Source organism: Rhyacophila brunnea, unplaced genomic scaffold, assembly GCF_057557595.1.
Source record: "Rhyacophila brunnea isolate RB1 unplaced genomic scaffold, BYU_Rbru_1.0 scaffold_2, whole genome shotgun sequence".
NCBI classification, from domain to species: domain Eukaryota; kingdom Metazoa; phylum Arthropoda; class Insecta; order Trichoptera; family Rhyacophilidae; genus Rhyacophila; species Rhyacophila brunnea.
In genome coordinates, this window is record NW_028232859.1 from 20,600,969 (window position 1) to 20,625,418 (window position 24,450).

The 24,450-nt window shown below is 36.1% G+C and overlaps 1 protein-coding gene across 1 annotated transcript in view; it reads right to left on the reverse strand.

Moving 5' to 3' along the window:
* Positions 1-331: 331 nt before the first annotated feature.
* LOC147072026 (high mobility group protein 20A-like) overlaps positions 332-24,450 on the reverse strand; it is a 67,140-nt gene continuing 43,021 nt past the window's right edge. Inside the window, exon 8 of the mRNA XM_085946554.1 lies at positions 332-710. The gene's annotated coding sequence lies outside the window, so the exon portion shown is untranslated. The remainder of the gene's footprint in view (positions 711-24,450) is intronic.

The window sequence follows — 24,450 nt, forward strand, 5'->3', positions numbered from 1 at the left end:
CACACTTAATTTTCCGCCCCTGTGGGGGGCGCTCCCATAAGGAGTAGTGCCTCCCAACCGCTCGGTCTGATCCTGGTAGTCAATGTGCCACCGGTTAGATAATTACGACCCTCGACAAAGCAGAACAATTTTAATACATGTAGAAGTCCCGCAGTTTGCTCTGGCAAGTCTCACCACTTCTCAGAGTGAAATGTGGAAGATAAGTCGGTCGCAGACCATGTAAATATAAGGTAATAAGGTAATAGGATTAAATCTCGATTAAATACATGTTTGGATAAAGGGTTAATTAAGTTAGATTAAATGTAAGATATGATTTGATTTGTAATGTATTGTGTAATGTAAATTGTAATATAATAGGTAAATTTAATATAGATATGCAATGGGTTAGTCAAATAATAAAGCGAGATGTATAGACGGGCGTTAGTGGTATATAGTAATTAAGGAATTAATGTAATTAAAGTAATATTAATATTAATCATATTATGTACATCGATATCACTATATGTTTGGTTGATAGACTGACATCCGTCAACCTTATATAAATGTGTAGCATATGGCGGTATCGGTGTGAATTGGTAAGAAATACGACCACCCCTAACGGATAAAAAGGCAAGGTTCTAAAATCCGATGATCAGTCTGTTTTGTGGGTTCCGGGAGTCGCCTCTGCGACGCCTTGTTGCCCCGGGACCCTCACGATCTCGTCTGCATAACTAATTAGAAATAATTAAGTTAATGTTAAATAATTAGTTAATAATAATCAAGTTAATTTTAAAATAATTAAATAATAATATTCAAATTAATTTTTAATTAATCAGTAATAAATGTGGTTATTTTTGTGACTTCGGATATTAGTTGACTCTTGTTTATTGAGACTTCGAACTGTGAACTTCGAATATTAATTGATTTGACTTTTTTTTTTTTTACTAATTGTGGTGTATGGATAATAACAATAAATCGAGTTTCTTTTAATTATTATAACCTTTGGTACTTTCGATACCAATGTGAATGATACCTATGGACTATAATCCTTGATGAAGGAATGCCATAAGGCCAAACATATTCTAATAACAATAAAATACGAGTTCTGAAGATTTCATCTGGTGTTTAACTCATTCGACGCGGATGACACGGCTGCCGTGTCCCCGTTAAGCGGCCGATCGATCCAATTAACATGTTATTTAAATGCGGTAATTAAAAAGTAATTAAAAGGTAAGCAGCGATTGTGTTAATTGACTTTGTGCCCCGTGACTTCTTGGTTACTCCACGTCCATGAGGTTCCTGCCTGTTCCTCCACATTAATGAACCTCCACTTCCAAGTGCCTGAGCTAGTCAGGAAGTCGGAGGCCTTCAGCAGCCTACTTCCGCCACAGGGATGCGTGGCCATTCTGCAGCCCTCAAATCAGCGGAGCCTACCTCCACCATTTTTTTGTATTAATATCACTATTCTATCTAAAGTCTGTCACGTTGTGGATATCCACATATACCTATATTCAAAGTAGGTAAATGCTAACCAATAGAAGAGGATGCAGGATTGATTGTCTTTCACACAAACCCCCACCCTGCGGCCGGAGCTAATCCCACTCTTTTACTTTGGCGGCAGGGAGGGATGGATATGAATCGATCTCGATCACTTTTACCCTGACTTCTCAACTGGATGGATCTTTCAACTTAACCTACTTTTGGTTCATGGCCGGTCGGACGTCGGCCACCTAAAAACCAGTTTTTCTTTGACTTTTATTGAACTTTTATTAACATTAATTTCCAAAATTCAGTGTCTACAATTTGAAGGGATGCAGAGCAGATGAGTACCCTATTATTTTTATTTATAATGTTTTTTGTAGAATAGCATGTCTTCGCATAAAAAATATCACCGAGTCTCCTTAATAATTTCATGTCTCTATAATTATTATACTTGTCAAAATAAATTCTATGTTTTTTAGACTATAATAAACAATTATTGTTATCTCTAAATCTAGTGTTTTCTTTATTTATATGGTATTTCATTATGTACACACTTAGGAAGCACTTGGCGCCCTTTTTATCAGTCAATTTTATCATACACTTACAAGTCTCTTTTATACGTAGTTCTCTTAGTCCATTTAAATTCCTTTTTTTATTATATTCTATAGATGCTAGTTCTCTGATAATCGCATACATTTGTCAGCGCGATCTCATGGCCCTGAATAATTCAATTATCCGATTTTACTATTTACGCTTAAATCTAATCATGCTCTACCCTTAACTTGCAATTTCTCCAATCTATATTTTTATTCACACATTCTCTCCTCTATTTTATTCACACATTTTATTCACCATTTTATCGCATATCCACAAGTCTTGCATCGAATTCCGTAAAATTTTTACAGTGCCTAACAAGCATCTGCCCCTAACTATTAAAAGCATTTGTACAATAGAAACATTAATTTCGTTTAAAAAACTAATTTTCTTTAAAATTAATTTTTAAGCCGCATAACTTTAACCCTTAGGCCCTCCTCCCACGGAGCAACTGAAATCCGACGGAAAACTACGGACTAAAAGTCCAACCAGTATCTAGCTAATGTATTTCAATGGCGGCGAGACTGGAATCTCTCAGTTTCAAAACGGTCGCGAAGCGACGCGACATGCTAGTTGCGCGGTCTCTCAAGTTTCCAGTTACCGTAAAACAGTGGTACCAACACCATTAGATTCGGTAAAAAATCATATTTTCTTACCAAAATTGGTAGCACTGCGTAGCACAAGCCGCAAGTGTCATATCATAAAAACCATTAACAACCCAAGACGTCAAAAGTACAAGATGAGCGAACAGACTTTTAATTTAAATTTTGTGGCAGAAGTCGAGAGACACCCTTGTCTGTATAATTAAAGCCTACCCGAGCGCTTCAATCGCGAGGAAAACGAAAACAGAAGGAAGACAAAAAAGGCAACAAAACGCCAATTGTTACACCTTCACGACATAAACACGGCGAAAAAGCCAGCAACTAACAAAAAGCCCGACATGCAAACACTCGACGATCCAGCACCACCAAAACCGTCAACATCTGTCACAGAAAAAACTGGATGCAAAAACATCGCAGAAGAAACTGGACGCAAAGGACACAAACAAAAATAAAAAAATCCCACCGATCGTCCTCCATGACAAGAAGGACTTCAGGAGAACTGCTGAGAGGCAGGAGTCAACATCTCCGAAGCCAAAAACCTCAAGGCAGGAATACTCCTAACCATATCAGACATTGACTCCTACAGATTCGAGTGCAACTACTGGACAAGGAAAACACGCAATTCCACTCATACAACCTCCATGAGGAGAAACCCCTCAAGATAGTATAGTGTTCAGGGATATCCCAGAAGAGATCACTGCTGAAGAAATTTACAGCGAACTCACTGATCTAGGGTACACCATCAAAAGTACATACAGGATGACTCGAGGGAGTCAAAAAAGACAGATCCCGCTAATCCTGGTTGACGTCGAAAGGAACAGCGAAGCAAAAGAGATATATAAAGTCGCCTCCATATTTGGACTAACAATCCAAGTGGAACCACTTCGCAGGAGAACGGCGGATGGGCGATGTCACCGCTGCCAAGACTTCGGTCATGCTGCCTCTTGCTGCCCGATGTGCGTCCGCTGTGTAGGCGACCACCTCACAGCGGAATCCAAGAAACCGAACACGACAGACCCCGCCAAATGCACCAACACATCCGGCCGACTACAGAGGCTGCCCGAGGCACCCGAAACACGCAAAATATGCGTATACGGATGCAGACAAGCTCCTGGCAGAAAAATCCAGAGCCAATGACGCACCACAACGCGACAACAACAGTCAATACACATTCAGACCAGCATGGATGGACACGGAGAAAAATCCTCAGCCAGACCAAATCAATGAAACACTGATCGCGCTAAAGAACGCTATTTAAAACGCCAACAACCTGATAGCCAGACTGACGAACATGAAATAAAAAACGACAACAAACCCAGACCGACACAAACAACCCCAGACCAACAACGACCGCCAATACGAATACTGAATAAAATAAGTTTTAGTTTTTTTACCCAACACACGCCAACCCGCAGACAAGACAGACAACCCAAAAGATCCCAGATCACAACAGACTGTTTAAAATAAGGCCACCGATAACAGAACTTAATAATAGTTTTAGTTCGGTACCCAGGGAAAAATATTTATCAGTGGATGAACAAATGTGCTCCACAAAAGCCCGGCACTACGCCAAATAGTACATGCCGATGAAACCCCATAAGTGGGGATTCAAATAATTTGTGATCAGCGGTGGAACAGGGTTTGCATACAACTTCAAAATATACTCAGGGCAGGAAAATTCAATCCCAAGGCTGCTCGGTGAACCTGACTTAGGTGCTAGTGGCAATATTGTCGTATTTCGATAATTATTCATATAATAATTATTGATAATTATCATATAATAATTATTGATAATTATTATACCCTCCATTCAACTCCTTATCTATTTAGCTAAGAATGGGATTCATTCCCTGGGGACTGTTCGCCGGAATCGAATTCCAGGCTGCAAACTCCCCGATGAAGCTTCGCTAAAGAAGGATATGCGTGGAGCATGCCACGAGTATGTAGGCTCACTTGACGGCATTGAATTGTCAAATACACTATGGAAAGACAATAAAATTGTAACCCTGCTATCCACGTTTGCTGGTGAATTTCCAGTGAGCACTGTCGAACGATTCAACAAAAAATCGAAACAAAAAATTAAAATCAATCGTCCTTACATTATAAACGAATATAATCGTCATATGGGAAGTGTAGATTTGCTGGACAGTGTGATGGGGAGATATAAAATATTAACGCGGAGCAAAAGGTGGTATATGAGAATTTTGCACCACCTCTTAGATATGACAGTTGTCAACTCATGGTTACTGTATCGTCGAGCACAAGCGGAAAAGAATATTGAGGCAAATAATATACTGTGTCTTTCAAAGTTCAAAACCAATTTAGCAGTGTCTTTGTCATGTTGGGCTCGGTGCTGGGGCGGGAAAATCACTGAAACGGGGTCGTCCAAGCAATAAAATTGAGACACAATTGTATATTAAAAAAATGAAAGGGAATGCGACGAAGGTTCCATCGGTTGATGTGCGGTTGGATACCATCGCGCATTACGTTATTTATGTGGAAACAAGGCAAAGGTGTAAATTGCCACTATGCAAAAGACATACACATTTGGTATGTAATAAATGTAATGTGGCGTTATGTACTAAAGATAAAAATTGCTTTTTACTTTTTCACACTACCTAATTTTTAGAAGACTATAAGTATCAGTTACCTTTTTTATTGAATGTGTTTATAAGTATAGATGTAGGTATATAGTTAGAAATAAGTTTATTTTCCTGCGATTCAAACTTCATACTGTGTAACACCAAACAACATATATTGTTTATCTGTTTTTTTATAATTATGTATTTTTTTTATGTAAAATGTGTTTTAAGTTTATATTTCTTATATTTTTTTATAATAAATATAGATGTAGCTACTTAGAAATAAGTTTATTTTCTTGTGATTCAACCAAAACTTCATACTGTGTAACACCAAACAACTTACATTGTAAATCTGTTTTGTTATAATTGTATATTTTTTATGTAAAATCTGTTTTTGAGTTTATATTTCTTATATTTTTTTATAATGTCCCATATCTAATGTCATAGTACAATCTCATTGTAGAATATTAAATAAATTATAGGAATAATATTGGAAAACTTTAAAACTTTGTGATGTTCATCTAATCTGTATACTTATTATTTATGTATGGCTTGATTTTATACAAAATTAAATGGAATTTTCGAAAAAAAAAAAATTATTATTTTTTCTTCATTCACATGGCATTTTGACACCAAGAAAAAAAAATTTTTCAAATAAAAAAAATCATGCAGTGAAGGGTTAAGTGAAAGTTACTTTGGCAGTTAGATTCAGTTTTGTCACGCTTTAGCTAACTACAGTGCTCGCCCGTAAGCTTTTGTCAATACCAGCATAACTTCAGCGTCATCGTGGAGAAGTGCCTTGCCAGTGACTTTACCTCGCCAGTGACTTGCCTTGCCAGTAACTTCACCTTAGCATAGCGATTTCCAAACTGGGGGGCGCGCCTCCCTGGGGAGGCGCCGACTGTTGCAAAGGGAGGCGCGAAAAGTTTAACACAATAATGTAGTCACAGGTTTGCAGTGCATAGTTTATAAAACGGTAGCTAGTTATAAACTACATAAAAACAGTCCTATAAATGTTAGGTTGTTTGCAAACCTGTATGAAGATATGGAGACTAATTTTGTTATACCTCATTTATATACTATTGTGCATGCCCCCCACAAGAGGGAGGCTGACATGGCTCCAGCCTGGGGGCGCGGTATTGCGGATCGACCAGTTAAGTGAGATAAACGCACACCACAAATTCGCAATATTAATAAAAAAAAAGTCGGCTGCGGCGCCAAAATATTAACATTCTATAATAAATGTGTCTGTGTAATTTTGATGTGATTGTGTGGTGTGTGATATATGATAATTCACACGTAGAATTTTATTTTATAGTTATTTGCGGTGTATTTCCTGACTAATAAAAATGGCTATATGGAAACAAAAACTTTTGTTCAATTTTGGTTGAATCAAACTGAAGAATAATATAATACTAGTCAAGAAAAGCAATGCAAGTAGGTACTGCTACCACCATACTTATGCGAAACGGAATTTTCTGCATTAGATGCAATGAAATCCATATATCGAGCCCATTTAGTCTAAAAAAGCACTTCGTGTAAAAATGTATTTAATGAAATAGGGGGGGGGGAGGCGCCAAGATTAAATTGTTTTAAAAGGGAGGCGTAGTAACGTAAAGTTTGGAAACCACTGCCTTAGCATCAACTTTGCCTAATCTTCTGACTTTATAATAATTGTAACCTAATAACAAATAAAAATAAATTCTGTGTAATATCATCGTGCGCATATCATCAGCGGTTCCCACCCCGCTGGCTTTGACATTATCCTCGGTCTGCAATCTCCGCTGAAGAGCGAAGAAGGCCGTTGACAACGGTTAACATTAAGTACAAACTGAATTACCAAGATGAATTAATGGACCTACCTCGAAGATCAAAACCCCTCACAGCACTTCCGCAAACAAATCTGCCTAAACTATACAATCAGCGCTTGCCAATAAAACAATCCAAATGGAAACACCACGAGGAATTAAAAAATGTGATTGATGCTCTTCTGACTGTCGTACTTTTTAATGATTTATTAGCCCATGAGTGAATTATTATATTACAATGTGCATACCTATTATAGAAATGTACATCCTTCTAAATGTAGTTTTTCTCTTTTACATTATTTTTTTAACATGTTCGGTACCGCCTCCGGAGATCTCCGTGATAACAATAAATACGTTGAGTACCGCTCACAAAGATCTCCGTTTAGGCGCATGTTTTCAAATAAATATCTATACAGTGGCATCTATGTATTTTTATCGAAAACATTTGATAAGTCCTGTTAGATATAAAAATGCAGTACCGACTGGTATAGATAAAACATCGATATTGTGAGACGCCATTTTCAGCCATTTTCTCGTGTGACTTTACGGCGTTATATCCTGATTTTGAGAAATCTCTCGAGGGAATAAAACCACAGGCAATCATAAATTATGATAAAACCAACATGACCGATGACCCAGAGAAGAAGAAAGCAATCGTTAGAAATGGTTGTAAATATCCCGTCAATATTATTGAATCATCAAAATCCAGTGTCTCAATAATGTTTGCTGGTGCCGCCTCTGGTTATATTCTACCGCCATACATTGTGTATAAATCTGAACATTTGTACAGTTCCTGGATGGAAAGGAGACCCCAAGGACGCCAGATACAACAGAATCAAGAGCGGATGGTTCAATTCATTTTGTTTTTAAGGTTGGTTCTTCACTATTGTTGTTCCATACCTGGACAAATTTGGAATGGAACTAAAAGCCATCATTGGGGGAACCTGGCTTCACACATCTCTGTGTCCGTGCTTCAAAGTGCATCCAAAAGAACATTAAATTTATTTTAATGCCACCGAACAGCACTCATCTATGCCAACGTTGCTTACTTTAGGCCATAAAAAGAAAATGGAAAGAAGTTATATTAGAGTAGAAATTGAAAAATAGGGTATGTATCCCAAAGAATGTCTTTCCGAGACTCCTAAAGAAAACACTGGACCTTCTGCAGCGATCGTCGGAAAACATTACATCTGGTTTTGCTGCATGTGGCATATATCCAACCAATGCACAGAAAGTTTTGGAAAAAATACCTGACATGCAAGATAAGACATGCAAAACCGGATGAAATTGAATCTTCCGATTGGGTAAATAGTTTAAAATCTTTTCTCTCTGAGAAAAGAACAAGCGAAACATCGCACAAAAATCAAAAGAGAAGACACATTGATGCTGCTCCAGGACAAAGTTTGGCAGCTATCGTTACAGATGCAGATCATGTTAGCTCTGAAAATGTTATTAATTACAAAGATGTGCAACAGCCTTCAACATCAGGAATCCAAAATGTAAATAAAAAAGCGGTTTATAACACGTCAGATTCATCAGAAAGTGACTACACACTGATAACAGATGGTGGTATGACACAGAGTACCACCGCAAAATGGTCGACCTAACCATCGCCTGTTCCGCCAAACCACAGTCTGCCTCAACATACTTCCACTTAATTGTGTAAGATGCACCACAACCTACTTCTACTGCCAAGCCAAAAATGCCCACAGCCTACTTTGACTTCAAGGAAGTTGAACCCAAAGCAGCCTACTTCCGCCCACCGTGACGCGTGGCCGTTCTGCAGCCCGCAAACCAACGGAGCCTACCTCCACCCAAACAGTAGCAATTCTTGAGCTTTCTTTCAGCCTTGCCCTTAACCCTTAGACTGCGTATGGCATGTAAACATGCCGTAGACTTTATCTCGTATTTTCGACCAAACTAGAAAGAGACAGTTGTGGATAATATGCTTTAAAAATTAGTTCAAACCTTTAGGTAGACATATCAGGAAATAGATCATAAAAATGTCCAGTAAAACACAAGGAAATATATTTTTGAAAAGAACACTCGTTATTCAGTCATTTGAATCGCGCACCATTGCGAAGACGTGTGCACTCGACGCGTCACCAGGGTTATCAAAACAAAACATTGGTCATGGCATCGAAAAGCGTGCATCGATATTATTTTTATTGACCTTTTAATTAATTATTACGATTACGTTAGTGTTATGTATTTTTTCTAAGTGATTTGTGATCTCGATAGAAACATTTTACGATTTGTTTTTAGTGTTTTTGGTCATTATAAATATATGTGAAATAATTATTTTACCCACCAAAATGTCACTACCACACAATATTACCGAAGAAATCATGCTGGATCCAGACTCTGATTTTGATATAAGTGAAGATGAATTCGACGTTGGCGAAGTCATTGAAAACGTAGACCACATACAACCTGATGAAATTCCAAGTACTTCAACCAATACATCTTCTGACAATCTAACTTCTTGGACATCCGGACCCTTTATTCCGGTCATACATGAGTTTGATGGCAATTCATCAGGTAATCAATCTTCTTTGACAGAACACTGCACAGAACTTGATTTTTTTAACATTTTTTAAATCAAGATATCATGAGTAAAATTGTCCTTGAGACAAATAAATTCTATCATACTGTAGTTAAAAAACGAGATTTAACTCAAAAATCTCAATTCCATAAATGGGTAGATACATCTATCGAAGAAATGTATTTATTTATTACTGTTACTATGTTGATGACGAGAAATCGTCATCTTACCATACAAGAACATTGGTCAACAGACCCGGAACTTTACAGTTCCATTTTCGGAAAAACAATGACTTGAGACCGATATCAAATTTTACTCAGCATGCTGCATTTTTCTGATCCTGAAACTCAAATTCCCGGTTTTAAGTTACACAAAATCAAACTCTTGGTAGACCATACGCGAAATATTTTCAAACAGACAATGAAGCCTTTTGAAAATGTATGCATTGACGAAAGTATTATTGCTTTCAAAGGGCGTCTCATGTTTAAACAATATCTTCCCATGAAACCACATAGGTTTGGTATAAAAATGTTCGTTTTAGTTGACGTGTTGACTGGTTACGTATTAGATTTTATAATATACCCCCATCCCATGTGAAGATTGTTGAAATGATTTTTCCAGTTGTGGGACACTCATTTCTTCCTCCAGATAGAGTGTTTGACAGGATCGAAAAAATTATTAAATCTAAGGAAGTTATTGCGGACCGTAAGGATTACATTACAATTTTAAAAAAGCATGGCAATGTGTTTGATTTGGGTACAGAAGTGCCTGTATTTGACTGGAGAAAAGAGGCAGTAACATATTTAAAGCCCCCTGGAAGCTGGCATTTCCGTTTTAACCAAACAAAACGATTCAACATGACGAAAACGTCAACTGGTAGAATTAAAATCCAAGGAGAAGCCACATATCGAGCAGAACTGTCAACACCACAGTTTGTGACAAAAAAAAAATGTTTGACACCATCGATTAACCCTGAATGTATTCCTCGAAGAAAGGTTACAATAAATAAAAATAAACTGAAAGATGTGAACAACTTGTTCAAGAAACATTATGGAGAAAACTGGAGGCAGTTGGAACCATTAAATTTTTACAAAATTGCTGAAGAATTATCTGAGCAGTTTGAAGGTGTTGAAGCTACACATGTGTGAGGAAGGTGAACATGATATTCAAACACATATATAGGTTTTAAAGTTACATATTGTAATAATAATATAACCTTCCATAATAATATCTACATGTATGATTTTTGTGAATTATCATATTTTTATTAGGTAGGTACCTAGATAATTGTATGAACAGGTATTTAAAAAATATGTAAACATTAAAACTGTTTTAATTGCAGTAGAAATAAAAGCTCATGCTATTATCTGTCTCCTGCGTTAAATATAAAAAAGATGCATGATTTATATTTGAAACACTATGAACCTGATCTCAAATAATCCGCTAAGCCAAAAGTTTCATCTGATTTTTATTATAGATACTTCAAACCAAATTTTAACTACAGTTTTGATTACCTCGTTCAGATACATGCAAGAAGTGCGACATGCTAGACTAACGGTACTCAACCTGCGGCCCTTTAAGCTTTTATGTGCGGCCCGAAACACATTTATTATCAAAGGAATTTCGTATATCTTGAGATTAGTTTCGACTTTGACGCACAGATAGTGACGCCCGAAGAGGATTGTCATTATGGTCCATATCAGATCTGGTATAAGAGCGTTGCTATTGCACACGATTAATTTAAAAAACACGCATAATTTTTAAAATCTCAAAAATGTTTTGTGAAAAAGGGTGGGTTTCATGATTTTTTTCATCACACCAGTAGTGATGCGGCCCGCGTTACTTTACAAATATATGTATTTGGCTCGAAGAAAAGAAAGGTTGAGTATCATTGTGCTAGACAATAAATTAAAAGATAGGACATTAGATACCGATGAAATCCAACAAATAGAGACAGAAAAAGCTGTCCACCAAACCAACGCGGGCGGGAACTTTTTTTACTGATCTGAAAGAGAAAAGTAAGCTTGCTCTGTCGAGTAATGAGTGTGAGGTATTAACTTTTGATTATCAACAGAACCTGCAACTGCCTAAAATTCCAGCAGGTGAAGCGTTTTATAATAAATGTCAACTCTGGGCGTGAATTCATTCAGCAAAAACAGGCATCGCTCACTTTTATTTATATGATGAAACAATAACTTGTGAATCACCCAACAAAGTCTTCTTATATCACTACATAAATAACATCTTACCAGGCATGGTAATTAAAACATTGTACTTATTCTCAGATAATGCAGCAGCACAAAATAAAAAATCTACTATAGTCAGTTACTGTATACTCTTTTGAGGGAATCGTCCAATGAAAAGATTGTTCATTGCTTTCCTGAACCAGGGTACAGTTGCTTGCCACGTGAAGTTTTATAGAAAGTTGGTTTGATTACGTATTTTTTGATACTAATCTCGACAAGCAGTCGAAGCAGAGGAAGGTAGAAGAAAGTATTAGGCAAGGCATTAATCAATTCAGTCTATTCCAAAAATTGAGAGCCATTATGCAAGTCGCGAGTGGAGAACTACAAGGTTCTAAGTGTTTGTCCTTGGAGAAACAAAAGTAACAATGAGGCAGCTTAGAATACTACTTCATTGTTGGGTTTGTTTTTTCAAGGACGAACACTTAGAACCTTGTAGTATTCGGCTCGCGAAGTGCTAATACATCAAAACATTTTATTGATGGAAGTAAGACCATTGCAGAGATTCAGAGATTTATGTATCTGATTGTAAAACGAAAAATGTCCCATTTGGAAATTACGTACTATTTTATAGAATATTTATCCAAGAATTAAGTATATCATTTTTTGTACCTGAAAAAGATTTGTGTGAGACATGTAATACTTATGAACAGAAGGCGAAGAAAAACAGCAGTTGAAAGAAAATTATGAGACATTTATTTGGTAGAAAAGAATTTATCAAGAGTGGAGAAAAAAGCAGGAAAAGAAAGGTCCGATGTAACAGTGCTGTTTACGATTTGATGCACATAATCCAATTGCAAAAAGGTCAAGTGTCTGCCTTCTATTAAAAGTCAAAGTTGAATGTGTTAAACTTCACAATATACGATTTGTAAAATAAAACATGTGAATGTTACGTGTGACACAGAGGTGTCAATGAGTTGGGAACTTGTGTACTTCAGTGTTTGAGAGACAAATCTGCTATTAATAATAGAGAACTGATTTTCTATTCAGAAAACTGTGCTGGCCAACAATAAAACAAATTCATGATTGCCTTATATTTATATACAGTACGCCAGCTGAATATAAACACAATCACTCATAAATATTTGATAAAGGACCACACACAAAGTGTAGGAGATTCGCCACACTCCTTAATCGACAGGCAAACAAAACGGCAGTTAATTAAAAGGTGGCCTGGTGTATACGCCAGAATCACTTATTTCAGCGATCTGTGCAGCGAAAAAAACTGAAAAACCATTCCATGTTCATGAATTTAAGCTACGAAGACTTTTATGATCTTAAAAAACTGAATACTGACATCGGTCCCATTAATATGGCATCAATAAAGACGTAAAGATCCTGAAAGTAACAAAAGATTTTCCAAATTCAGTTTTCTATAAAACTCATGAGGAGTGCTTGAAGGAGATTGTTATAAAGAAAAACTTAGGCATTGAATCAACACCTGCTTTTCATTCAAGACCAGGAATTTATGAAAAAAACAAGAGTGATCTTATGAACTTCATAAAAATCATGAACATGAATTGTCAGTTATTTACAATAATAATAAGGCGGATGGTGCTATCGCTATTTTACAATTGCTAATTATTTTATAATAATAAATTAATGATATCATTTTCTCAATGTACTAAGCTGTTAAAAATCATTTGTACGATTCCGATAACATCTGTGGAAAGTGAAAGGTGTTTTTCAACTCTTAAAAAAAATAAATCATTTTTAAGAAGCACTGTCGGTGCTCACCATGACTCACCGATCATGTCACACCGTCATAACACTTTCGTGAAGCAAGTCATAGCTCTTCCAGTCGAGCCTCGTAACTTTCCAGTAAAAACACAAGTGATCAAATCGTGCAACTACGTAGAAACTCTGATCAATCAATTAGTAATTTCTCAGGAACGCATTTCATAACGTAAATTATCACTTCTCTAGAACCTTGTCTGTAAAATATTATTTCATTTAATTGGAAGGGATAATAAATTGGGGTGCAATATTTCATCACGCACCAATTTTGTCTTGTCATTTGGAGTCAACCAACCTACCACTACCCATCCACCAGGAACGGCTCTAGTAAAGGAGCAAAGTGTGCGCTGCACTCCCATCATAGACAATATAAAAATATATAATATAAAACCCCCATGTATTCAGAAAAATACGATATCGAAAACTTATTCGAAATCAGTCATTTTGAATTTCGCGCGTATTCTAACAAGTGTTAAGCAAACCTTTTTCGACGCGCTAATGCCGCCGCCTACCAATACAAACATAACTCCATAAATGATGCGACGAGGCACAAAATTCAGAGTGTACCTTGAATATTACGTTATACTGCACGTACACATTAAAGTTCTGCACGCACACAATGAAGCTAGTAGAATCAAAACCACCAAAGTTCTATAAGACTACATGAGTCTTTGTTGAAAACAATGTTTTTCATGTTAATTTTTGGGAGGTCTTCTGTACCAATGCATAGTACACAAAGATTAACTCGACGTTTCGACTGTTATACACTGGCCAATATAAAACTTCCAACACAAGCACCCAGGCCATGCGTCGAGTTATAGTTTGTAGCATAATTATAATGACAACGTCATGTCGATGCATGTGTTAAAAATAGAATCATATTCCCGACTTATTTATCAAACGGTTAGTTTAGTTCAACGTTGTTATACGTTGTGCCTACATAATCCCGGTCGGGTTTATAATATAGATTTAATATTTACAATCTAGAAAAATAAATACTGTATATTCAATTGCATATATTATTAAGGACAATCATCACGATTTTTCCAAACAGCTTGATATTAAAGTGACAGGTCGTCTTTTGCCATGTTTAAATTTAATTCAAAAGTGTACAGTAAAAACGGAAATTGTTAATCAGAAATTTAATGTGCAAATGTACTCAAAAACACAATGGCTGTGCAGGTGTAATAATTTTAATACGCTCTTTTGTTTTCCGTGTCAGTTGTTTGGAATCTCGAATCTAACTGGACTGAGAGTGGAATGAAAAATTTAGTCCACCTGTCAGTAAAAATCAAAAAACACAGTGGTTCTGAAAAGCATATTTAGTGATATATATATAGTGCACCAAGCGAAATATCGTTTCGAATATAAAGGTCATTCAGTAAAAGCCAACTTGTTTTTTAGTGAAAAGTTCCGGGATTATCATACAAATTTTCCAACTACAGTTTTTAATACGATAACCGCAATATACGACATTATTGACAAATTTAGAGTTAAAAATGAACAAATAGTCATATACAGTAGAGAAGATTTCTACGTTACTGATGGAGCATTATCGATACTTCGACTTTTCACGAATAATAATTTACTAGAAGTATTTAGCGAAAGTGTTAACAATTCCGATGACTTCAGTGGAAAATGAGCGTTCTTTCTCAACTTTAACCGGATAACTGCCGCCAGCGTGCTAGCACGCTTTTCTATTCCGAGAACAGAGGGCCAGCCATGCAAAATGCGCATGCAAAGACGCTCCACTTGAAACGCAATATATCAGCCGAGGTCAATGTTTTGAATAATTCAATCACATTGCCCACACAGCGACATCTCTTAGGATCATTTTTTTGACATTTTGTCATTTTCTATATTATCATCAATGAAACGTCAATTTTAAACAAACCTTTCTTGGGTTACCGAAACGCGTCGCGTGATTATCAAATCACACGCCGGGATTCCCGTTTACTTATAGTAGATGCAATCGAAATTATAGTTCGCTTATGCATATGAGAAACAGGGAATACTGTGATTCCTGAATATACACAACTACTCAATAGGAAGTGACACATCTTGGAATATTTATGCCAGTTGAATATTCGTAGTCGTATTTGCCGTATCTAATTCAGTTTCGCGGCTGAAATATTTTCACTTTATAATTCATTTCAGTAATTTACCGGTACGATTTCGTAATTTTTAAATCTTCGTAATCTGTGTTGTGTGTCGGTAATTGTTTATTTTATAAGATATTAGTGTCAGGACTTATTTTATTCGCATTGTGTTTAACTTATTTGACTTTTTGTATTATATCTTTTTATAATAAGTCAAGTTTCTGTGATATTTGAACTTTTTCACATATAAACCTTTTGATCTTCTTCCTAATCAAAATGTAAGGAACACAAAGTACATCAGAAAATGCCGAACAGGTCGAAGATTTGATGTACAGGTTGGCCTAACTGTTGAATCGGATGACAGTGATTTTGATGTCGATTTTGATGAAGAGGAACAAGATGATTTGATTCCCAGTGCATATGAAGCTGCACAAATTGGTGAATCTGTACCGGCTGATGAATCTGTTCCAGTTTTCAAATGGGAAACCGATGATTTTGTCCCCAAAATAAATTCATTTAATAGCTCGAGGTCAGGAGCGGACGCAGAAAATGTTGATAGCAGAGAATCGGCTCCACTTTTGTGACAATACGCAACAAATAAGTGGGGACAAGATTTTCAAAATTAGATTCCTAGTGGACTATTTCAAAAAAAAGTTTGCGGAATGCATGTATCCTTACATGAATATATGCATCGATGAAAGTTTGCTACTTTTCAAAGGCAATTTGTCATTTCGCCAGTATATCCCATCAAAAGCAAGCCGTTTTGGCATTAAATTTTTTGTGATACTGTGCCACCGGATATGTACTGAATTTTATTGTGTACACTGGAAAAACCACCGAATATGTAACACACATGCACATGGGTATTTCAGGAAGTGTAGTCTTGACTAACATGGAACCATATTTGGACAGGGGACATACCCTATACGTAGACAATTGGTATACTAGCCCAATTTTGTTCCAAAAACTACACGACCGGAAAACGAATGCTTGCAGCACTGTAAGGAGAAACTGAAAGGGAATTCCAAAGCATACGGAGAAATTGAAAAAAGGAGAAATGAAAGCGTACCACACAGACACTATTTCGGCACAAATCTGGAAAGATAAAAGGGAAGTGTCCATGCTGACGACTCTTCATCCTGCCCAGCTCACCGACACAGGCAAAAGAACATATCGGAATGAACCGATAATAAAACCGGAATGTGTCCAAGATTACAATAAAAATATGGGTGCAGTTGACAAATCAGACATGGTTTTGTCAAGTGTACACTCGACGCGCAAAACAATGAGGTGGTACAAAAAAATGTTCTTCCATCTAATCGACCTCTCACTGTTGAATAGCCACATACTGTTTTGCCAAAAAACTGGAAAACGTGTACCGTTGGCACAATTTCAATTAGAGATCATTGGACAATTAATTAATGAATACAAACGTGTTGTGCCTTCCAAATCTTCAGTTAGGAAAAGACATTCAGAATTGCCACCGCGTCTCACAGGCATTTTATGGCAAAATCACCTCCAAGTGCAAAAAAAGTCAAAACAATGGCAAGATGTGTGGTGTGTTTATCCAAGAAACTTTGAAGAAAATCAAGGTATCACTGCAAACAGTGTAAAGTGGCTCTCTGCGTTGAACCTTGTTTTGAGACATACCACACGGTAGAAGACTATTAATTTTTTTTTAATTCGTTATATTTTTATATGGTTTTAAGATTAAAGTAGCATATTGTATAATTACTTCTCATACATTATCACGTTATCATCTTTACTGTGTAAGTGTTGTGACAACCCTGACGTTTTGTGAAACATTAAGTTTGATTTATTTGGATAAATGATGGTGTAAATGGACACATCGTGTATTAATTAGATAAGTCTATATGATATAGTATTAATATAAAGCCAAAAAAAGTATATTTACTAAGGTTTATTTTTTCAAAGAAAATCGTGGCCCTCAGTATATGGCCATACAAAAACCTCTTGGCATAAAACAGGTTAAAGAGGGTTAAGTCATTTTTGAGAAATTCCATCACTCAAAACAGGTTAAATGCTCTTGCGATGTTAAGTATAGAAAAACAATTGATATCGTCAATATCAGACTTTAATATTCGGTTATCGACGTATTTTCAAAATCCAAAGATCGGAGAACGGACTTCTTGCATAAATAGGTGAGTCTTTTTTGCACTCCCTCATATTCTTGTCACCGGCCGCCACTGCCTATCACATCATCCCTTACCAAAGCACTATGAATCAGGATAGAATCTGTGTTAAGCATCAAAAAAAAAACTTTCACCAACAGTTCCAAACTCTAAATGAGAAAGTTATTGAGGTGTTCGCTAAGAAGATACAATGCCGAATTGATCTTCTTTTTAAATAAGGTAAGAAAGTTTTTAGTGCACCCCCAATGAAAACAATTTTGGAAACCACCGGCCGCAACTCCTAGTGAATATACTGATGTGCTGCAAAATCATGGTACAGAATGGCACCTTGGTACACAAGTACAAGTAAAATTAGAAATCATTGAGCCTCCTGGAAGTGACATTTTCGCTTCAATCCTTCAAAAGTCGAGCTGTCAAAAGTCAAAAGTTGCGATTATCGTAATGTCTTCAGATAATCCTAAAATTTTGTGTTATTTATACGTAGACTTGCATAAAATAATATAACAGTGAAAGTAACACAAATTTTACATTTTATTTTATGAATTTCATAAATACAAATAAAAAAATAATTGATAAATCTCACATTTTCCAATGTGTAAATTAACAAAAAAATCAATAAAAGTGTTTAAAACGTAGTGATTGACAGACGAATTCTGGCAACTCGGAGAGTAAAATATCAATCATGTTTGAAATCCAATAAGCCTGGTCTGCAGATTTAAAAGTCGCAGATCTGGGAAGCTCCAAGTGAAAAAAAAGTCTGAAGAATGTAAATCATCTGACTTGCTTGCCAATGGAGCATGGCATAACCTTCTTAACACATTTTGCGCGGGCCTCAGTACAAATTCACAGGTACACGCAGCGGGCGAAAACCAGCGGCAATTGAAATAAAATCGAATTTTACAAAAATCGCTCTATCTTCCAAACTACCAGTTATTTTTAAATAAAATTTGGAATTCACACTCACCATATATTGCTCCTCAGTGCTGTGTTTCTTTTTAGAACAAATTGTTTAAAATAACATAAGTACATGGTGCTAATCACATATTTACAGGAAGGTTTCGTAAAAAATATTCCATTCACTATAAATAAATTCCCGCACAAAAATTATTATTCTAATATTTGGATAAAGTATGATATTTATGAAAACACTCACCCCTGTGTAGGGGGACGTCACAAAATGTACACATATAACTAGTCAAACTTTTCTTTTTGTGCACCGAACACACTCGACACTGTCTTTGTGGGTATTTTTTTTTACCATCTGTAACAATTTTTATCATTCGATGCTTCTTCATATCGAGTGATAACCTACCAGGATGATCACTTTTACCCACTCTTCTTGGTAATCGTGATGTAGATGGCCCTGCTTCTTCCAAAATTGCGTCGGTTTCAACGATATGGTCGGCTATCCAAAATTTGCTTATACTACGCAAAAACTGTTTGTAAGTTAGCCTTTTGGTCGGATTTAATACTTTATAAACTTTAAAAGAATTGAAAAAAGCACAATTTAACAAATACATGACAACTCTCTTTGTCCATTTTTTTGTTCTTCGTATGATCGAGTAGTAAGAGAGATACTGATCCGCACGGTCAACCCCTTTCATATATTTATTATATTCGATAACACATAGCGGTTTCCAAATGTGTAGTCTCGTATTCCAATCGGTGTTGTGACTCTCTAAAATGGTAGATGGATGTATTGTTGAAATCATTCGAACATCTCTCTTTGATTTCCAGAGTTGTAACAATACATCCTTTCGCCGACGGAAAATACTCTGTCCTGCACTAAGATTGACGTGTTTAAAACATTCTGGGAAGCCTCGGTTTATTCGCATTGTTCCGCACGTCCTAATTTTATTTTTTAAAAGTGCTTCACTGGTTTTTACACTATTATAATAATTGTCCATATAGACATGATGCCACAAATTTAAATACGGACCAAGAAGCAATTGGATGGTGTCTAATAGTGGTCTTCCTTGCCCACTGTAAATGAGCATATTACAGATGTATCCCGTAGTGGCTTCACTGACCATGCGCACTAGGATACCGTATTTTATTATCTTAGATGCATTATATACTTTAAATACAAGTCTTCCCCGCCACGGTATAATACCTTCATCTAAAGAAAGTTCCCTTTGAGGCTTATAAACCGAAGAAAACTTCGGTATTAGGTATGTCATAATTGGCCTAATCTTTTCAAGGCGATCGCTGGAATCCGTAATGATATCGTTATTTGAAAAGTGCCACGATTGCCAAATTTGTCTAAAACGATCACGACTCATTGTTTTAGAATATATTGGTGTTTCTATACTCGGATCAGTAAACCAATAATCATCTCTTGTGTCTTTTCGAACTTGTCCCATAAGCAAAATGAGTCCGAGGAATTTTTTCATCTCACCAAGATTTACAGGCTTCCATTTGATAGATTTCTTCATTTTCTTGATTCGGGATTCATTTTGTGTGCGGTATCGATTGCTTTCTTCTACCATCATGCTAAGTAAATCATCTCCAATAAATAAACTAACTATATCCATCACATTTTCAGAATTGTTTGGTGCTACGCAAATACCAACGTTGCCTAAAAATGGTTCAATATGCGGTGGGTTGTCTATTTCAGACCATTCCATGACTTCCTCTTCCTCCACTTCACTGTCTTCAGAATCACTGATTTGTAACGGTATCACTGGTACCCTTCTCGTGCGAGGGAACTCTTCACTATCGCTGTCGCTATCACTGTCAATATTGTAAATCACTGTCAATATCACTGTAATTCTGGTAAATCTTCACCAGAATAGGCAGACAAATTATCGGCAAATATTTCGTCATCGCTTTCATAATTGTCTGAAGCCATTTTTTAAAGATTAAATAAAATATCGATTACTTAAATATATTTCACTTGTAAAAACACACCCGTTCTATAGCGCCGTATTTCAAGACTGAAAATTAAATACTGATATTCAATATAGATCGTAGTAGATTACAGACTAAATAACATTGGTTTCCACTTATGTTATAATTTATTGCTCCGCTCGCATACCAGCGTTATCGCACCGCACAATATCACTTACAACAAGTGCGAAAAATGCATTCCGTCTATCACAAATTGTCGTCTTTTCACTCGCTCACAAAGGATAATATTATAGTATGAAAAGGAGGCCTATGTATTTATCACACATCATAAAAATATAAATATAATCGCATTCACAGTACAGCGAACAAACCATGTTTAAAGAATACATCGATATTTCACAAAATGTTGTCTTCCTGCTCACCCATCAAAAAATAAACAAGTGTAAAAAGAAGACGCATATAGTTTTAGCATTCTTATCGTCTACAGAAATATAGTTCGCTGATTTAGTGACTCTAAACAAATTTCCTGATTACGCACAAGCTCTCATTTGGGCTGCGCAAGAGTGTGTGTAAGTAAATGAATCGACGGTAAATTATTTTTTTTTGTAGATGTGTGTGTAGTTTGAAACATTTTCAAACCGTTGACATAAAATATTCCGCCGGCGTAAAAGGTATTTCTACCCGTCCCGCCGACGAGCACCGGTACGGCGCGCGGGTAGAAATACCCTTCCCGCTCAAGATGTGTTAAGAAGCATTGTGGCCATGATTGGAGAAATATTTGTATTAATGATAGGCTATGCAGAGGGGAAATAGGGACGAAAAAGTGCACCTGTACGATAATAATATCTACATGGTTAAGTACACCGATTTAATTTTGCAAGCCACAGTAAAGTGCGACGATGATAGAAATATCTGTTTCTCACACCAAGCTCAAGCCAAGAGGATATATCTTCCATACAGCGATTGTGACCACTTAAAACATCAGAAATACTCAGTCACCCCAATAGATGGCAGTTACTTCATAAAAACTGTATTCCTATTAACTGTGGAGGAGAAAAAGGATGACAAAACTTTTTGGAATAAAAGTACAGCTCGCGTTCTGATGCAAAAGGATGACAAAACTTTTTGTATATGCTCAACAAAATTAATGAAAAAATCCATGGCTCCATTGGATCCATTCCTTCCTTTTGGAATCGTCGATTTAACATATTGTCGACTCTAAATCCAGGTCAACTTGATCATTTAAAAAAAACTTTGGGAACTACAATTCAGTATATTGGAAAATATTTTAACGATGCTGTGAAAATTATGAAGCTCCTTATGCCAAGAGACGATGGAATTATGCACTACTCCAGTGACTGCACTATTAACGATAGGCTATGCAGAGGGGAAATAGGGACGAAAAAGTGCACCTGCACGATAATAATATCTACATGGTTAAGTAGACAGATTTAATTTTCCCACAGTAAAGTGCGACGATGATAGAAATATCTGTTTCTCAAGCATTATGACAGCCAAGGGGATATATCTTCCATACAGCGATTGCGACCACTTAAAACATCAGAAATATTAAATAGTCACCCCAATAGATGGCAGTACAGTCAGTCACACACGCAAGTCAAGTCGCAGTTACATAGAACCAGTTCAATGACCAATCACAACTCAGACATGGCTCAATAAACACGGGAGCTGCCGAATACTATTTGTTACTAATGTCATGTCAGTTCGAATAGATGGCACCAGTGACTAGAGAAGTCCAATCGGAGGAAAAATATCAATATTTAGTAAATACATTATTGGTAGGTAGGTACTTTAATTATATCAATTATCGAATTGAATCATATTGCAAAATATTGTTTAATTTTAAATAAACAATATTTTAGAAAGGAATGTGACAGCAGTAAAATATTGACAAATAACATTGATGTGTCAATAGTATCAGTCCATCTCTAATCATTGTAGCTCTTTTTGAACCCAAGTTCAGTTTATTGACAACCAATGATACAAATAATTGTACGACTTTGCACAGGCAAACTTAAAAATAAATAAAAATCACACCTGCCTTGGAATATTAAATCTCATACTATCAAATATAGAAAATAATAAATTTCTTTTAGTGGGTTCTATTGCAGAATGAAAGTAATGTAATATTAAAATACTAAATATTTTTTACAACCAGGTTTCTATATTATTCAATACCTCTATTTGATTGTATATTACGCAATCTACTCCAGGGGGATGTATCATCCATAGAGCGATTGTGACCGCTTAATACATCAGAAATACTCAGTCATGATAATAGATGACAGTACGGTACAAGGCCAGTTCAATGACCAATCAGAGCTCACCCATGGCCCAGCCAATAACACTCGAGCTGCGAGAGTATTTGCAACTGATGTCATGTCATTATTTTCAAATTTCATGTCAATGTCAATGTCATGTCAAGAAACTGAAAACTCCATAAAGTAGTCATCAGAGGAATTCCTGAAGCCATATCAGATAAAGAAATCTTAGAAGAGCTTATCGAACTAGGTTTCCATGTCAGCCAGGCTCAAAGAATGAAAAAGGGGTCCACCAGAACCTGCTTCCCCTAATTCTCCTTGACATAGAAAAAAACAAAGGCTGGCCACCTCATTAGGGATTGCAATACCGGTATCCCAGTATTTTTCGATACCGAAATACCGGTTTTAAAAATCAGACAATACCGATATTTTCGATATTGAAAATGGATATGAAATGTATTAATTAATGAGTAAAGTGAGTTAAAGTGAGCAATATTTGGTTTTACTTCTTACGATATAACTAAAGAAGTTGCTAAATGTAAAAAGTGCAATAAAACATTATGTGGAATTACCAGTGGGACACATACACATCCAAGAATATTTAATAAAATAAATTTATTGAAAGATCATTCAAAGAAGAAAGTGCCAATAGTTCAACTAGATACTATACCTATAGGTAGTTGTAAAGCATATCTTACCATATCTTACCTTTGCCTATTTTAAAAGTTATATATATATATGTAGGTACTTATTTAGATATTTTTACTCAATATTCAATTTAAAAATAAAAATAGAAGCGCTAAAGAAAAAGACGGAAACAGGACAGTGCCATAACCATCAACAATTCGGCCACTCTAACCATAACTGCCACGCCCCTCCCTGCTGCCTCAAATGTGGGCAAAACCACCCGACGTCGACATGCGACCACAACCGTAACATGGGCCCAGGATTAATAAATAGTCATAATTATAACCTCAAAGAAAGAAATAATTTCTATAAACTTGTCGGTGCTCACCATGATTTCAGCAATTATGTTAATCCACTTTCATAATTTAATACATTGTAAGAATCATAGCATTTTTAGGTATTTCAATTACAGTGTAAAACAGGCAGCGAGCATTGTAGTCTGCTAATCGTGCAAACAGAAGTCAGGAACCCTAAAACAAAATGCAAACTACAATGTCTCGCTCACCGATAATATTAAGAATTTAATTTGTTAATTTCGTATTTTAATATTAGCGGCTTGCAACATAGTCGAACTACAATGTAAGCAGGAATAGAATCATGCTATTGTAGTCTGCGTTCAAGCAACTACTTTATACCCTCTTGAGATCATACACCTCGGGATTGTGAAAACCCAATGCATTACTTATTGTTAAAAAATCGATATTGCAAATTCTATATTAAAATATTATTTCTGTTTGTTCCGCAACTTCGTAAGCTTTGCTCGAGTCAGTGACCGGATCGATTTCATAAGCAAATCAATAGTGCTTA